Source organism: Patagioenas fasciata, chromosome Z (genome assembly GCF_037038585.1).
Source record: "Patagioenas fasciata isolate bPatFas1 chromosome Z, bPatFas1.hap1, whole genome shotgun sequence".
NCBI lineage: Eukaryota > Metazoa > Chordata > Aves > Columbiformes > Columbidae > Patagioenas > Patagioenas fasciata.
The window spans coordinates 9,814,588-9,832,729 of NC_092560.1; the positions used below are offsets into that span (position 1 = coordinate 9,814,588).

Genomic DNA, 18,142 nt, shown 5'->3' on the forward strand with positions numbered 1-18,142 from the left:
GGCCGGCGGACCAATCGCGTACGCTCCTGGGCCGAGGTCACCGCAACGCCCGCCCCCTCGTCTGGCACCGCCCTTTCCGGCGGCCATTTCGCCCTCACCCGTCATGGCCGCTGCTCACCCGGCCGCTTGCCCTCGCCCGACATGGCTGCCGTGGTTGCTACGGTGACGCGGGGGTGCCTGACGCCAGCGCCCTTACCCGCAGCAGAGATGGCGGCCACGGTCCGGACCGATACAGGGGGCGATGCTTCCCCGGCTCCCCAGCTGCCCCGGGTCCGGGGAGGACGCCGTGGGGCTCGGCCTGCTGCCAGGGGTGTCCCGCACTGGCCTCGTCTGCCCCTGCTCCCGCACCGCGCTCCGGGGCTGTACAGAAACTGCAGGCAAACCTGTGTAAAACAGATATGTAGGAAACAATTATTTTGCAAATATAATAGGACCAGGCAGGATCTCTCAGCAAAGCATAATATCCCCCGAAAATCCCGGCCGCAATTTCCCTCCCCTGTTCCCTATTGGTTGGGTACTACAGGGTTTACAGACTACCCCGACGCACACAATACCCCTCCCCTTATCAATCTATTTAAGACATGAATTCCTGCTACTTTGGCTACACTTCCCCCTAAATTAACTTGTAAATGCAGGTATCAGTATGTATACAGGTATCAGTATATATTCCGGGAAGAGACTGTATTTTTACATTAAGGATTCATAGTCCGATGTCTCTCAGTCCTTCCCCCTGCTGGGCTCAGGCATCAGGTTCTCAGTTATGTAAAAGCAACATTTCTTCATTAAACGTTCCTGACAGATAAAAATACCACACAGCCCTCGTTCCAACTAGGACTGAAGTAATATTTTTTGCTAATGCAGGTTTAAAGTATGACTTTGATAGCTTAGGTTTAATATCTTCATCATAAAAATAAACTTGAGTGAACACAAGCAGCAGGAGCCGCTGTGACTGTTTCAGGTGCCTTAAGCTCAGCCCAGAAATGCTTTGTAAACATAAAGGTGGTGTTAACCCTGGTTTGTACCGCTCATTTGGTAGAAAATGCATTTCTCGACTGCAGGAATTGTGTGCAATGATCTGTTTTCATTTACTTCTGGGGGTTGGAATGAGATGGTCTTTCAGGTCCCAGCCACCCCAAATCATTCTATGATTCAATGGTCTCCCCCCATGTTTGTAGAAAAACATGGAAAATACCTACAAACCTCACCAGACTGACAGGGTTCCTGCTTTATTTACCAATTTAAGCAAGATTTGTGCCTCTTAAGCAGCCACAAGCTTTTCGTGCAGGTGCTGGGGTTCTCTTACCCCAGCCCCACTGCAGCTTTCTCCGCTGGGAAATGCCAGGAAAAAGTACAACCCCATGTTGTAAATCACAATATAGCGGTTTGCTGTACCCAAGAGCAATAGACAAACTTAGCAACAGACTACAAGGCTTCAGGCTGAATAAACATCCGAGTTCCTGAAGGAAAATTAAAGCTTCTCCTATTTTTTTCTTTGTTTCCCCTGCAGTTGCCAGAACCAGCTTAGTGAGTCACGGAGCTCCTGCAGCTTTGTGAGCAAGTGTGAGAGTAGCCAGAACCAGGAAACTGACTCACTTGTTTGAAGTCTGTTAGCTACGCTGTACTGCTGCATACAATAAACTTCATGGAACAGAGACAGAAATGTGGGTACCTCAGGGGATTTTTATAAAAAGTTGCATTCAAATCTCTCCTAATTAAAAAAGAAAAATATATTTATATATATATATTTATTTATATATACATACTTATATATTTATATATATGTGTGTGTGTATATATATATTTATTTATTGCATTTTTTGTTCACAGCATTTCCTTGCAGCTGGAGACGCCTCAGCTGAATAATAAACGGCTGGTAAGTCATTGATTTTCAGTGCAGCCAGCCCTTGACCAAAATGTTCGAAACCAGAAGGAGCTTTTTTGTTGAGTCGAATGTATCCCAAATCAGGTCTTTAAGTCAGCATAGCTTTCAGTCCTTGTGGTTTTTCCTGCCTTTGCTTTGTACTTGTTTTTTTTCCCCTCAACATATTGTTTCTCAGGTGTTGATCCCAGGCAGGCTGGCTTTACTTCATCACAGCAAACCTGTAACTGAAACGAACACAGTCACAACCTTTTAATATTTATTTTGGGCTGTTTCTTTTATCTCTGTGCACCTTGGCATCTCCTCCACAGGGAAAGAAAAATCCATTTCTGCAAAGCACCTTTCTACTCTGTATGTTCTCTTCCATATCTATGTTAATGCTTTAGATAAGGATTCAAGCCAATCCTTGAGCTGCTCTGTCATACACTGCGTACTGCATAGTGTTTGGGACTGCCATAAAATGGGGAAAGTTCTTGCAGACAGATAGATTATAGTGCTAAAAACAGAGGTGGCTGTGGCTTCAGGATATCTGTGCAGCTTCCCACACAAACGGCAAACTCAGGACACAAAGATTATCCCCTTCCTCCTCCTCATCCTCTGTGCCCTCACCACTCTGATTTTACTTAATTCCTGACAGTCATTCCTCTGAGCACTGAGACGCTCACTCAGAATCACAGAATCACAGAATTGGCTAGGTTGGAAAGACCTCAGAGATCATCAAGTCCAACCCTTGGTCCAACTTCAGCCCATTTGCTAGATCATGGCACTAAGAGCCATCTCCAATCTCAGTTTAAAAACCTCGTGCTGTTTCCTTTAGTGCTGTTTATTGATTGACCATCATGTCCTTATGCACAGACAACACAAGGAGATGTGGGGAAAAAATACAAGCATAAAGACAAGCGCAAAGGAGCAAAAGAGGGAGTATTAATAGTTGAGATACTTCAGTGAAGAAACTGGAACAACCAAGCAATCTAATGTCATTGAAGAGGAACTGCAGAGGATGTCCTGCAGCAATTCGCAATTATTCAGAATCTACTAGGAACGTGACAGGTAGGGCTGTTTTTTCTTGAAACTGGCAGGTTCAACTAGAGTCCTTCATTTGCAATTGCTGAGATGAACTGAGTAAATAAAGTCCTGTAAGGAACAGCTTACGGAGGAGACAGTTTTGAGCTCTTTGTGTACTAGGGCTGTGACTGCAGAAGGATGCTCTGATTGATTGATTCTTCTCCTGTGGAACAGAATTGTCACAAGGGCTGTGCTGAGCATCACCCATCACCAGTCCATCACTATTCCAAACCAAAAGGACCTGCAAAACCTCAGATGTTGACTCTCCCTCAAGTTGTAAGAGCAGTAGCATGCAACAAAGTTTGTTATGAAAACTCAACCCATTGGCTTGACGTGCGTGCTCTTCAGTAAGGCAAGATGTTGAGACACAGTGCTGGGAACTGCTCACACCTTACACAGATGTGTCTGGACAGGCAACATACAGATAGGTAGTTAAATTTGGAAGTTGGTCACACCCAGGGCAGTACCTAGAATGACCTTTCATCCAGCAAAAGTAACTGTATTGCTTTCAAGAGGAAAGGCTGTATGGGAGGTGGTGCGATAGCTGGTCCCGCTAAAACCCGTTAGTGAAACTGGCTCGGAGATTATGCCTAACAGAATGTCTGCCCTGGGGAGCTGAGAGAAATCTGCTGTTTTGCCAGAAAGGTTATGTGCCCTGGAGTCTGCTGAGGAAATACCAGAGGACATGAAGGGAGTAGCTTCAGCCAGTCAGCTCCTGATGCTGTTGGTGGCAGATGGAGAAGGCGATTGCAAGTTGCACATGCAAGGAATGAGGTTGGACAAATGGACCTGAGGACTTGGGCCTCACAAAGAGCAGCTAGCCTAGGAAAATAAGCTAGAAAAATGTGACTTTCAGGGAACCAATGTGAATGGGCAAAGCAAAATAGTATCCAAAATGCTCACAGCTGACTAACTGCCCTAAAAGAGCTAACCAGACCCCAAAATCAAATGAAGCAAAGCCCTTGCCGTAAATAATTATGTGGAAAAAGTTATCCTTTTGTGTCAGTACACAAGTCAGCCTTTCATTTGCTAGGTTGTAAACTGCAACCACAGCAGTTACTTCATAACCCCATGCCAGATACCATAAAACAGCAGGTGTGGGAGTGTGCTGTGGTAGCTTGCACATATGCTCAGAGCCTATTAGATTAGATCATGTAGTTCACCGGAAAGGTAGGGAAAGTCTCAAAAAGGAAAAAAAAAAAACAAAACAGAAACAAACAAACAGGAATATGCATGTTAGTAGAACATACTTCCAAATAAGAGTACCAGATGCTTGTGCAGGTCTTTGGCTTCAAAGCAAATTTAGCTCTTTCCTTGGTAAAACAACTACAATAAATAAATAAAGAGGACAAAGAGCTTAGACTGAACTTCCTAACCCCCTTAATTTTCTCATACACTGGCTACATACTCCAAGATGATTCTAGCTTATTCTGCTATTTTGATCAGTGGTGCTTGGAAGCAAAAATAGAAACACTAGTGTCTTAAAAGACATCCCTTTCTTATTGGCAAAAAGATTATTAATTTTTTTTTAATCTGACCTTTGAAGCACAAAGCTTCAGTCCTTGCTCAAAATTTGGTTCTTTAAGGTTTGTTCTAGTACCCCGTCCTCTTGGTATGACTTTATCTTTACCTCTTTGTGGTTAAGGATGTGCTTTAAAAATAGGATACTTTTTGTCTTTCTCTCACAAATGCTGTGAAGTAGCTAATGTTGTTGCTGTGGGCATGAAACAGAATGAAAATGCGCAGTGTGTTGTGCTAGGCACACATTTTTTAGGGTCACCAGTGGAACTGTATTTAATAACATCAGGGTACTGTACCTAATAATATCCACCCAATGCAGTGTGTGCATTAGATCACACACAAATATACCACTCTACAGCATCCTTGATATATCCAACAATTGCCATTTATATTATGTAAGATGATACAATTTTCTTGGCAGGCAAGCTGACTGAAGAAAATGAACACACATAAAACTGTAGTGAGTACTCATGGACTAAGTGGATTCTTGCTTTACTGTAAAAAGAAATTGTACTACTTTTTTTTTTTTTTAACTAAGTTAATTATTGCTCATCTAAGTTAATCCTACAGCATACTAGAATACTTAAGGCACACATATAGGGAGGGAGATGCAAATCATACTTTTCCCAGGTGTAGGAATGATATTCATTGTCATCTGACCAGAAAGTGACTTGGATAGAAACGTTTAAGTGGCTTTTATATTCTGCACAGAAAATCTCGCTTTTGTTTTGTCATGTTATTTCCCTGTTTGTCTTCCTTTTGTACAGAAACACTTGACACTATAAGCTAAATGGAGAATATAAATGCAAATGCAAAAGATGATTAAGTGATTTTATTTTACGGAAATAATAAGGTCTGTAAAGCATGCTTTACCTACTTGCCCTTCCTGTTTGGTAACTCACAAGGATGGCCTCTCATATTTTTTCTGAATATGAGCTTTGCGTATGATCTAACTATATAGTTACAACAGCAGCTTTTGCACAGCTCAACATGTCATAAATATGTTGTTCTGTAATAAGCCAAAGACTGTGTGCTGGCACCACTCATGCTAGAAGTGCCTGAAGAACCGGACAGCCCTGGAGATGCAAAAAAGGTAAATACTGGAAGCAGCTCAATTAAGACTCAAGACCACAGAGACCACAAGTGCTCTCTCAGTCTCTGGCTCACACTCCTCACACCCAGAAGAAGGAATGAAAGACTCCAAACAGTGAGTAACTCAGACTGGGAAGTCTCAACAAGGGTTACTGGCTGTTGTCTTGCTGCCTCACTGCTCAGTTGCAATAATGATAATCAGAAATAAAAAGCCCAGCAAATGGAGCAGGAGCTTGAGTGTATTTTGTTTCAGTTGCTGGGCAGCATACGCCCTTAAATTTTCTGTCTGTGCATGGAGGATTCCAGTGTGTAAATGGGTCTGGAAACAATGCTATGAAGAGTTTCCTGAAAATGAGCCTGTGTCCACTCTGCATACTAGTAGATGTGTTTAAATTTTAAAGAGCTGCTCTTCAGAAATTGCTTCATGTCTTGATAAGCTCTATACTGTTACACTATGAGACTGAGAGAAGGAAAATAAGATTTATTTGAAAATATTCATTACTCACCAGCAGTGAAATTTACAGAATTTACAAAATAAACTCTAGAGAAATCACTTGCATCTTTATACGAGCCAAGGTAGCGCTAGTAATCATAGCAGGTTATCCTAGATCATGGACTTAGTCATGGACTTTTATGTCCTTCTTCAAATAAAGCTGGTGCCTCTGGTTGGCCTCCCAGGACTTATCTGAACTCAAACATTAAAAAAAAAAAAAATTAGAACGAATTAAAAATATGAACTAAAAGTAAACTATTGTAGTCCCTGTGTTACATCCTGTACAGACACTATCATGTAGAATGAAAAAAGGCTAACATTTATTTTACTTCTTTCACTTCCCAAGACTATTCAAGCTAAACTGAATTAAAAGCTTTTAAATTCCAGTAGTGCTGCCTTTAGAGATGTGAAGCAGTTCTCAAATATCATAATTGGATACCGTTTTCCTGAGAGTCTTTGTGTAGTTGAAACCTTGTATGAGTGATACTGAATCTTTCCAGCTAGATGGGCCATTTCTGTCTTGTGAGTAGCAGACCTTTAGTTCCAGAAGTGCACACCCAAAATTTGCAGTGAAAGAGCAGAGCAATTACTAATGCACTGTGCTTCTCACACAGCCAAATGATTGCTTAGTGAAATGTGCCCAGCACCCATACAAAATTACTTTACTCCATTCTGCAAGGGAATATTAAGAGATTTCCAGCAGTCCCTGGGGGATAATTCCAGTCTGACCCTCAGTTTGGAAATCCTGTGTTTTGCCTCTTTACCCCATTCTGTTTTTTGGCATCTGCAAGAAGTACACTGGTACAGAGTATTCTTGCAACACAGAGCAAGTAACCGAGAGCCAGCATGTTTTAACAGATAGGTTGGAGAAACACTTGACTCTAAAATCTTAGCCTCGCTCTCTGAAATACTGTTTGTGTTCTCAAAGAGTCAAAATGTTGGATTGACACAGGGAGGATCAGCAGAGCATATGCAACTAAACTGATTAAGATATTTCCATTTATCTGAGTGCACACACTTGCGGTTCTTCTGAAACCCTACCATCATTTAACACATCACCATATTAGCTCATGCTGGCATTTTTATTTTTTGCTATGAACAGCCCTGCCTAATGATTTAATCAGAGAAGCAGCGGAAGCACAGAAAAGCTTTGCGTGTGTGCCTGTGTGCAATGCTCTAAAAAGAACTGGGCTACAATTACCAGTAATTGTGTTTCTGTCATCTTCAGATGTGTGCACCTTGGGTAAGAGAGACTAAAGGAACAGTATTTAATAATTTATCTACAAGATGAATAAGTTATTGGTATAAGCCTGAAAAGTCTGGAATGCTGTTGTATATAAGAAGCTGTTTAGAGGGAAGGCCTGGGAAATACATGAAGAGTGCTTAGTTCTGAATAGATAACCAAGCATACAGACCAGCATGAAAAGGAGGTAAAAATATTTCAGCCTTTTCAGAGAACATTAGTGTACCCTAGACAGCTAAGCCGGCACAAATTCATCCCCTTTGGAGCTGTATTTTATGTCACAGCCGTTGTCTAAAGTCAAACACAGCAGCCCTGACATGAGCTCACTGTGTCTCCAGTAAACAACAAAGGACTTTGAACACATTTTGTCTGCAGTGATCAATACCAAGTATAAAATAAAAACATAGAAAGCCATTGTATGTACTTTGGTTATCATCAATATTGTATTCTTATTCAAAACAGCCATCAGAAATATCTGCTGCTTCTTAAAAAGCAGAAGATAAGCAGGAAATATTTATTGATTTACTTGAGATTCTTCCCTATAAATATGTAGCAAGTGAATAAAAATATTTTAAAAGTTAGCTGTTGAAGTGAACAGGAGATACCTAGAAAGTTAAGATACCTATTGTGCAGCTGGCAGCAGGTAGAAGAGGCACAGCCTTCACAACTGACCAAGTTACACACATAGTGGTACAACATATTGTGCTAAACGTACTATTAATTCGGCCTGGTAGAATGCAATCACTTTTGGGGGGGGGGGGGGTGTTTGGTTGGGTTTTGTTTTGTTTTGTGGGTTTTTGTTGTTGGTTTGGTTTGGTTTGGTTTGGTGGTTTTGTTTGTTTTTGTTTTTTCCTAAGGACAAAAAACTTACCATTTAAAAAAAATCATTATTTCTAGCTCTTTTTTTTAATGGCTTTTCACAGTTTCCTCCCTGTCCCTAACAAATTTTGAATACATTTGCCCAATTTCATTTCAAATGACTGAAAGAGGTAGGTCTCAAATAAGTTTGCTGCTGTATACTTCATGCCATCTCAGGTAGAGCATAGACCTACATCTCCATCCCCCTGAGAGCCTCCAGCACACACCAGACGGGAACCTGCCCGTTTGATTTGTTGGCTGGATCATCAGCATAAGTATTACAAGCAAGACAATCTGGTTGGCCAGTGTCTAGATGCTTGCACAATGTGGAGAGCAGCAGAGCAGAAATTCACAGTCTTGGGGCTGCTGAATTGAGAAGCCTGGTTTCTTAAAGAGTTGTGTCATTTGTGCCCTGTGCATCACTGTTAAAATATCCAGCTGGACCTGATCTCAGGCAAAGCAAAAGAAAATATTAAGGTCATTGCCTAGCACAAATGCTCGATGCTGTGAGAGTTCTTAGAGGGGATGGATGGCAGAGGGGTTGGCTGCTTTGGCAATAGAGAATACTCAGGTCTGGATGGCTGGGATGAACCTCCTCTACTCGGATACAATTCTCATAACCTTTTTCTTTTTTTCTGATCATAATTGTAAAGTATCATCCTGTTATTGTACAGGCTGAATGATTTCAGAAGTAACTTATTTCTTCTGAGCATTTCAGGTTGCAATCAGATTACTGCATGGGCAGTTGTGTTGCCCAATGTTCATCTCTGCTTTCCAGACCTGTTCCTGCTGTGCTGACATAGTCATTTGGTGTGGGCAAACGAAGAGATAAAGTGATCCCGATAAGAAATAATCCATCATAAGAAAAGGTTTAATTTTTAGCAAAATCAGCCTCCCTTATGCTAGTGCAGAACAGGAGACAGCATTGTGGCAAGAACGAGTTGTCAGGGATGACAGGCTGTTTTTTAAACTGTGCCACTGCCCCAAAGTCACTTGTGACTTTTCTCCCTCAGTCTTTCGGGCCTGACAGAAGCTGTTTCAAATAAAGAAGTGTTTAAGGATGGAAGTCAAGTGCTACCTGAGAAGCAGGCAAGTGAAGTGGGAGTAGAGAAGACTAGGCAGAATGGCTCCTCGCAAAGTTACAATTACCTAAATATTTATTCCCAAAGTCTTTCTGGCCCATTCTGAAAGGAATTATTACTACCAAACTCTGAAATGTAGTAGTGGGTGCAATGTGATGTGTTTCTGCTGATGTCACTCAATAGTGGTTCTGCCACACACATACTGACACAGAATTGGAAAAAAATGTTTGCTTCTCACAAATTCTGCAACTGTGATCCTGAGAAGAACACACTGATGGACCTCCTAGGAATGCTGGATCTCTTTCTTACTTCCAGTATTCTCATGCACCCTTTTGCCTGTGTTCTGTTCCAGGATGTATTTTGTTTCTAGTGCATCGATATTTGCAGGCACGAGAACATATAAGTAAAAGGTAGAGTATGAATCACCGTCATTAGAAGCTGGTAGAAAAAGAGGCAGAGGTAGTCAGCGAAGGATTTTGGAAAGCAAACCACCTGAGAAACTATGCTTTCTTCTACTGCCTTTCCTTATTATTTTCAGAGTAACAATGCATCTAGGTAAACCTGTGGACCCTCCAGCGTGCTTCACCTTTTCCTAGACGAGGAGGTCACTATAGGAACTCAAATGTGATAGCTGATTGTGTTATTGTTATGAACATTACTGTTCCTCCGGATTATCCCCCCTTCATCTGCATTGTCTCGACAATAAGAAGCCTTAGCTGAGGGACAGATCTTGCCAGTTGTAATGAGTAGGGGTCACAGGCATGCATAACTGAGTTCATTTGTTCATAATGCTTGTCAGAGGGAATAATATAAATTGATACATTGAAAAAATTATGCATCCTACTGGAAGCTTCTGATCATAGGACTGGGCTTTAGCAAAATTACATCTGTGCTTTAGTGAAACAGCATAAGGGATTTTTTTTTTAATTATTATTTTTATTTTTCCTAGAGGTAAGAGAGAGGTCAGAGCCTTAAAATAACTTGGCCTAAATATACGTACTATCTTTTCTGAAGCTGCAGGCACAAAACTAAGGAGTTCTTACAGTTCCTGACAATGAAAGACTGAAAGACAGAAAACCTTCTCTGAGGCATATTTCGGATAGCTGTAGTTAGAAACAATTTCTATAATTAAGTATTATAGCTATGGGGCTGAAAGGTGTGTATGTAGAAGAACAAGAAAATGGAACACAGAGAGAAGGTAGGAAATTAACAGGTCAGAGGCACTCTTGGAACAGTTTTATATGATTTTTGGATCCTGAACAGCCTGACAAAAATTTTTGTGTAGCTGATGGGCCTCCCCACTTCAATGAATACATCTGTAATGAGTTCATTACAGATTATTAGAGTGAAAGCTTAGCATTTGTACATATCATGTTTGACATGCACATGAAACAATCTGCCAGTAACTCTGAAGCATGGACTTTCCACTTCAGCACGCAGGGAGTGATCTTTCTCTCCATGAAGTGAGGCTCCATGATTTGGAGACCTGGCAAGGGGCTCGGTGTGTGGCATGGAGCTGCAGCCCAGAAAACGAACCAGCTGCAGACTAGGGAGGGATGGGAGCCACGCATTGGACTGTTTGGCGGATGAGGAACTGGCTGGATGGTCGCACCCAGAGAGTCGTGGTCAATGGCACAATGTCTGGATGGACACCGGTGACAAGTGGTGTCCCTCGGGGGTCCATACTGGGACCAGTACTGTTTAACATCTTCATCAGTGACGTAGACAGTGGGATCCAGTGCACCTTCAGCAAGTTTGCAGATGATACCAAGCTGAGTGGTGCAGCTGACACACCTGAGGGATGATACACCATCCAGTGGGACCTGGACAAGCTCAAGAAGTGGGCCCGTGTGAAGCTTATGAGGTCCAACAAGACCAAGTGCAAGGCCTTGCACCTGGGTCAGGGCAACCCCTGATATCAATCCAGGCTGGAGATGAAGGGATTGAGAGCAGCCCTGCCAAGAAGGACTTGGGGGCACTGGTGGATGAGAGATTAGATATGAGCCAGCAGTGTATGCTTGCAGCCCAAAAGGCCAATTGTATCTTGGGTTGCACCAAAAGGAGTGTGGCCAGCAGGTGGAGGGAGGTGATTCTGCCCCTCTGCTCCGCTTTGGTGAGACCCCACCTGGAGTCCTGTGTGCAGCTCTGGAGCCCTCAGCACAGGACACACATGGACCTGTTGGAGAGGGGCCAGAGGAGACACCAAGATGATGAGAGGCTGGAGCAGCTCTGCTGGGAGGACAGGCTGAGAGAGTTGGGGTTGTTCAGCTGGAGAAGAGAAGGCTCCAGGGAGACCTTATTGCGGCCTTTCAGTACTTAAAAGAGGCCAATAAGAAAGACAGGGACAGACTTTTTAGCAGGGCCTCTTGTGACAGAGCAAGGGGTGATGGTTTTAAATGAAAGGAGAAGAGATTCAGGTCAGACATGAGGAAGCAATTTTTTACAGTGAGGGTGGTGAAACACTGGCCCAGGTTGCCCAGAGAGATGGTGGATGAACCATCCCTGGAGACATCCCAGACCAGGCTGAACGGGGCTCTGAGCAACCTGATCTGGTGAAAATGTTGGACTGGATGAGCTTTGAAGGTCCCTTCCAACCCAAACTATTCTATGATTCTACGCAGAAGGCGGCAGGGCAGTGTCACAAAGGCATGGCCATGGGAGCTGATAGATACACCTGACAGAAGACTGGAGTGCATTTGAAATCCCGTCTGGGAAGGGTTTGTGCAGGCTTGTGCAGCCGCAGAGGCCGCGGGGCTTGACACCACTACCCGGGCTGACGTTTCGCTGCCCCCCGTGGGGTATTCGAGGACCACAGAGCGGGAATAAGGGGGCTCTGGCTGGGCTGAGGTCTCTGCCCGCGAGTCCTCAGGGACTCGGGCGATTGGACTTTTACTTCTTAACCTGCTTTCGCACACTGTGGCAGAATGCAAACCCCCCTCTCTCCCCCCACCTCCTTCAATATGGAGGGAGTAGGCACATCTCCCTGTCTCTGCTACTTGAGGCTGACAGCTTCTTTTGTTTGGCCCAGAGCACCCTGGCTAGGGCCATTAGGAGAAGGGAGTGCCGAGGCGCCAGTGAGCCGCTGGGCGCCTGTGACCAGTGTGGGGGGTGTTTGGAGGCTTCAGGGGCGCCCCACACACACGGTGTGGGGGTGCAGAGAAGCTTCTAGAATGCCTACAGTCAGGTCTGATCAGCCAATAAAAACGGGACTCTCGTCGAGACTGAGCCAGTTGTTGCCGGTCTCTCGGAGCTACGAGCAAGATTCTGCTGCTGAGACCCCTCCTCCCCGGGATGGAGACCCCGCTTGCCTTGCCGCCACGTGCGTAAGTAAAACACTCGCACAATTGCGAGTGTATTATAAATTTACACTCGCGGAATCGCGAGTGTACGCTTTACCTTTATCTCTCTAAGAATAATCCAGAAACCGGATTCAGGCAAGTGTGTACTCCTCTGGGACTCGAGGGTGGTTCCAGCATAGTTTTGGGTGAAGCCACGTGTATGTACTCTGTGGACCGCCTGTTGTACTAGTTGTTACCCCTTAATAATTTTCCTCAACTGATACCCGAACCTATATTTAAGTCACTTTTGGAGTGTTAAAACCCTGTTTCGCACTGGTTTAATAAAAGTTGTTTTGGACCCTGTTGTCCCTTAAATCAGCCTCGGGGTGCCTCCGTGACAATTTTGGCGCAGCGAGCAGGGTATCAGATATGGAGGAATTATTTAGAGGGTTGTTTAATGTCTCTGCAGTAACCTGGGGTCTTGCCGTAATGTGGATCGCGGTGTGTTTCAGTTTGGGTGTTTGCTTAAAGGTAGCACAGGATTTGTGTAAAATTAAGCAACGAATGGAGGAAAACCTTTCGCGGGAAAGTGAACAATTTGACTTTTTTAGGCAGGACCTTTCGCGACAAAGTGAAAAGTTTGACTCTCTGATGCAGGACTTTTCGCGGCAAAGCATACGGTCGGATTTGTTAGAACAGAGATTTGGCTTGTTAGAACAGAAAGTTGTTTTTTCGGAACAAAAACTTGAGTTTTTGTTAATTAATATGAGAACTTCCTCTAGCGTCTCCCCAGTTCAGGTGTGCCCCTCGGCCCCCCCGGTTCTCGACAAAGATACTGATTCTGAAAACAGTGTTGATGAAGGGGGGGTAGAAACAAAGGACGTGCGTCCTCTTATTAGAACTGAAACACATACGGATGGACGAGGCAAAAATCCACGCACGGCTACCCATAGCACGCCATATTCAGGACTGGAGCTAGGAGAGTTACAAACTAGATTCTCACGCAAGCCGGGCGAGACAGAGACTGAATATCTTTGGCGCGTTTCACTTACCGGGGGTGATAGGATATTATTGAGTAAGGACGAGGCCACAGGCTTCTGGGGCCCAGGGGTATTTTTAAGTGATGGTCCGGATGGTAATCAGTCCATCACATCTCGTGTAGCTTACTGGGCTGGCGGTATAGATCCCAGGGAACGTGGGGAGCCAGTTGCAATTGTTGTAAAAGGCTTATCAGATCTTGCTGAGGGAGTTCAAAAGGCGGCTTGTATACAAGCAATGTATGAAAAGGGCCGGCAGTCCCCCCCTATGGCGGCGCCGGTGGATCCGGTCCACCTTCGGCTGCTTATTAAAGGATTACCGGATGCCTTAAAAATATATGTCCAGTCCCTTAAGGAGAAAATTCAGGGGACTATTGATCGTAATAAGCAAAATCCCCGAAGTCCTCCTGAACATGTATTAACCTGGGCGGAAATTTTACACAATGTGGTTACACATGGGCGCGAGATGGGGTGGGTAGACCCAAGCGGCGGCCCGTGCAGAAGCCGGACGGTCCGGAAGACGAGCCGAGCCGAGCCTCTTCAGAGGCCGCCCCCCCCGTCCCAGAAACCGAAGCGTTTTGGCTGCCGGTCAGATCAGAGCAGCAGCTTGCAGCAGAGCAGCCTCTGGCGCCGCGCGGCTGCTCTGGGTGTGCCCCGAACACTGCTATATAAGCTTTCCACCGAGCACCTACAGGAGCTGGTGGAATACTTAGAGGGAAGATCAGAGAACAAAGAGGAGGCACCGGTAACCGTCCCCCTCCCTGAGGACAAGCGAAACATTAACCCTTTCGTATCCTCACAAAGGGAGCCAAAAAACTAGTAGAAGCGGATGGGAAGCAGGACCGCCCCACCCGCTTTGTATTTTCTTGCCAATGGTCCAGTGATAAAGAACCATACATACATATCCCCGTTGGTCCAAGGCGAATAAGTGTGAAATTTCTAATTGACACAGGCGCACAAATCAGTGTTTTGAACAGGCGGCAAGCTGACAAACTTGGGATTAAACCATCAAGGAAAGCCATCAATATAGTAGGGGTAACAGGTGTAGCAGAGAGATGTCCTTTAGCTCGAACCCACCTTTTACTACCTGGGGAAAAACGGACAACAGCTGTGGAAGTTGCCCTGAGTCCTTATAAGGCAAACATATTGGGATTTGATATTTTGGCAGGTAGACGGTGGTGCTTACCTAATGGGGAGATTTGGAGCTTTGGAAACCACAGAGCAGAGGTAGCCCGTATTAGAATATTGCCACTTACCTCTGCACCCTTGCAGTTCGAAAGAACTACTGACGTTAGGATTTTGCAACTTGCTCCTGCTCTACCCACATCTACAATAACCTGTACTCCACAGTACCCCCTGCCAAATGCAGCAAAACGGGGCATTACGGAGGTTATTAATGATCTTGAAAAAAGACAAATAATTAGCCGCACCCATTCTCCCTATAATTCTCCAGTTTGGCCCGTTCGCAAGCCTGATGGGCGATGGCGCCTAACTATTGATTATCGAAAACTGAATAGTAACACAGCACCACTAACAGCTGCCGTCCCAAACATAGCCTCAGTGGTGACTGTAATACAAGCAGCAGCCCACCCATGGATGGCTGCTTTAGATGTTAAAGATATGTTCTTCATGATTCCCCTAAGGGAAGAAGACAAGCCACAATTTGCTTTTACCTGGGAAGGGAAGCAATACACTTTTAATCGGCTTCCTCAGGGGTACAAACACTCTCCTACTATTGCCCACAATGCCCTTGCTGCACTCATTGACACTGTACAGGTACCCTCAGGCATTTGCATATATCAATATATAGATGACATCTTAGTGGGTGGAAACAATAAGGAACAGGTGGGGCAAGTAGCAGAAACTCTTTGGAATTTATTAACACAGAACGGATTAGATATTCCACCGTCCAAGTGCCAGGGTCCCAGCCAGGAAGTTAAATTCCTAGGGGCTTGGTGGATAGGAGGAGCCATAGCAGTGCCTGATGATGTTCTGGCTACTATAGACAAGGGACACACCCCAAACAGCAAAGCGGACCTACAATGCCTGTTGGGTACATTAGGGTACTGGAGAAAACATATCCCAGGATTCTCAGTGATTGCCCGTCCCCTATATGACCTACTCCGAAAAAACAAGAAATGGAATTGGACTCTACAACATACAGAGGCCCTTAATGTTCTAAAAGATGAACTCAAAACCTATCAGAAATTGGGCCCACTACATCCACAAGACCCATTGAGAGTGGAATGGGGGTTTGCAGAACATGCCTCCTATTGTGCCATATTCCAAAGGGGTCCAACAGGGCCAGCTAGACCTTTGTTGTTCTCTTCCACCGCATTTAAGGGAGCTGAACAACGATATTCGGAGTGGGAGAAGGGGCTTCTCTCAGTTACCCGAGCAGTTAAGGAGGCAGAGAAACTGTGTACGTCACAGGAAGTTATTGTACAAGGCCCTTTCCCTCTGTTGAATTCAATCCTTAAAGGGTTACCACCCCCTGAGGGGGTGGCACAGAAAGCAACAGTACAAAAATGGTACGCCTATTTAGAGGGAGTTAGCCAATTGTTACTACTAAAGGAGGGTTCTGTAAAAGTTTCAAAACTTCAACAACCTGTGAACGCTGATCCGGTCCTGTTGAGCCTGCCTTATAAACCCTCTCCTATTAAAGAAGCACCTAAGCTAACTCAGGACTCAGACACACAAGGAGTCTGGTTCACTGATGCATCAGCCCATCGGGTAGGGACAAACTGGCAGTACAAGGCAGCAGCATTGGAGATTGCTACTGGAAAAAGAATAACAGAGGAGGGGGAAGGTAGTGCTCAAGTAGGAGAACTGCGTGCTCTTTTATTAGCAGCAGAAGGAGGAGCCTCCATGATTTACACTGATTCCTATGCAACCTATAAGGGTGCCACTGAATGGATATGCCAATGGGAATCTAACCAATGGGAAGTAAATCGCACCAGAGTGTGGAGAGCTGAAGATTGGCAAAGACTATTAGAAATTGGCAGGTCACGACCTTTGAGTGTGGGTTGGGTAAAAGGACATGCAAAGGATGGAACCCTCGCTGCCAAATGGAATCAACAAGCTGTCTTCCTTGTCAATAACCGCTGGGGAAGTTATGGGAGCCCCAAAATCAGGGCGTTCTGTCCTGAAAAGCCATTGACAGACAGCAACTTGACAACCAACACAGAGGAAGAGCATTCCTCAAAAATACAAGTGGGCCAGCCTGTCATGGTGAAATTACCGTCTATTGGTATTGTACCCATGACTCTAGCAAAACCCAGAGGGTTATATGCCTGGGAAGCCCTTGATGAGAATGGGAAAACCCACCGTATTAGTGCTCGGTGGATAGTTCCAGACTACTAACCCTGAAAGCCCGGTTCCTCCTTGAGGACCGAGGTCTGTTCTTGTGTTTTCTTGCAGGGCAAAGGACAATGACGGGGTGGAAGAGGATCCAGATGCCTTGGAAACGAAACGACACCAGCAATGACGGGGTGGAAAGGGATCCAGCTATCACCAGCAAGAGATGGAAGAGAATCCAGATGCAAGCCATTCAGAAGGAAGGCAGTCACAGGAATGGAAACACTAACGAACTGTGACTGATGTTTGGGACTCAATAATTACCTTGGGCAATTGTTGATTGTTCTAATTATTTCACTTCTATTGTTGATTGTTATTAATAACTGCGTTGCAGGGGTAAGTCAACCCATGAGATACGGTGATCCACAGTGGACATTAAGGCTCACCGGCAGAAGTGTCCCCTTTTTACTTTGGAGGCAAGAGGTGACTGCACCACCACTCCAAAGTATCAGACCATGACTGTAGTCACGGGGTGGATTGTGGCAGAATGCAAACCCCCCTCTCTCCCCCCACCTCCTTCAATATGGAGGGAGTAGGCACATCTCCCTGTCTCTGCTACTTGAGGCTGACAGCTTCTTTTGTTTGGCCCAGAGCACCCTGGCTAGGGCCATTAGGAGAAGGGAGTGCCGAGGCGCCAGTGAGCCGCTGGGCGCCTGTGACCAGTGTGGGGGGTGTTTGGAGGCTTCAGGGGCGCCCCACACACACGGTGTGGGGGTGCAGAGAAGCTTCTAGAATGCCTACAGTCAGGTCTGATCAGCCAATAAAAACGGGACTCTCGTCGAGACTGAGCCAGTTGTTGCCGGTCTCTCGGAGCTACGAGCAAGATTCTGCTGCTGAGACCCCTCCTCCCCGGGATGGAGACCCCGCTTGCCTTGCCGCCACGTGCGTAAGTAAAACACTCGCACAATTGCGAGTGTATTATAAATTTACACTCGCGGAATCGCGAGTGTACGCTTTACCTTTATCTCTCTAAGAATAATCCAGAAACCGGATTCAGGCAAGTGTGTACTCCTCTGGGACTCGAGGGTGGTTCCAGCATAGTTTTGGGTGAAGCCACGTGTATGTACTCTGTGGACCGCCTGTTGTACTAGTTGTTACCCCTTAATAATTTTCCTCAACTGATACCCGAACCTATATTTAAGTCACTTTTGGAGTGTTAAAACCCTGTTTCGCACTGGTTTAATAAAAGTTGTTTTGGACCCTGTTGTCCCTTAAATCAGCCTCGGGGTGCCTCCGT

The 18,142-nt window shown here is 45.0% G+C and overlaps 1 long non-coding RNA gene across 1 annotated transcript; it reads left to right on the top strand.

The window, feature by feature from the left end:
- Positions 1–12,158: 12,158 nt before the first annotated feature.
- On the top strand, positions 12,159–18,104 carry LOC139826440 (uncharacterized). The gene is made up of 2 exons (XR_011736505.1): positions 12,159–12,556; positions 16,969–18,104. It is a non-coding gene; the product is annotated as an uncharacterized lncRNA (long non-coding RNA).
- Positions 18,105–18,142: the final 38 nt, after the last annotated feature.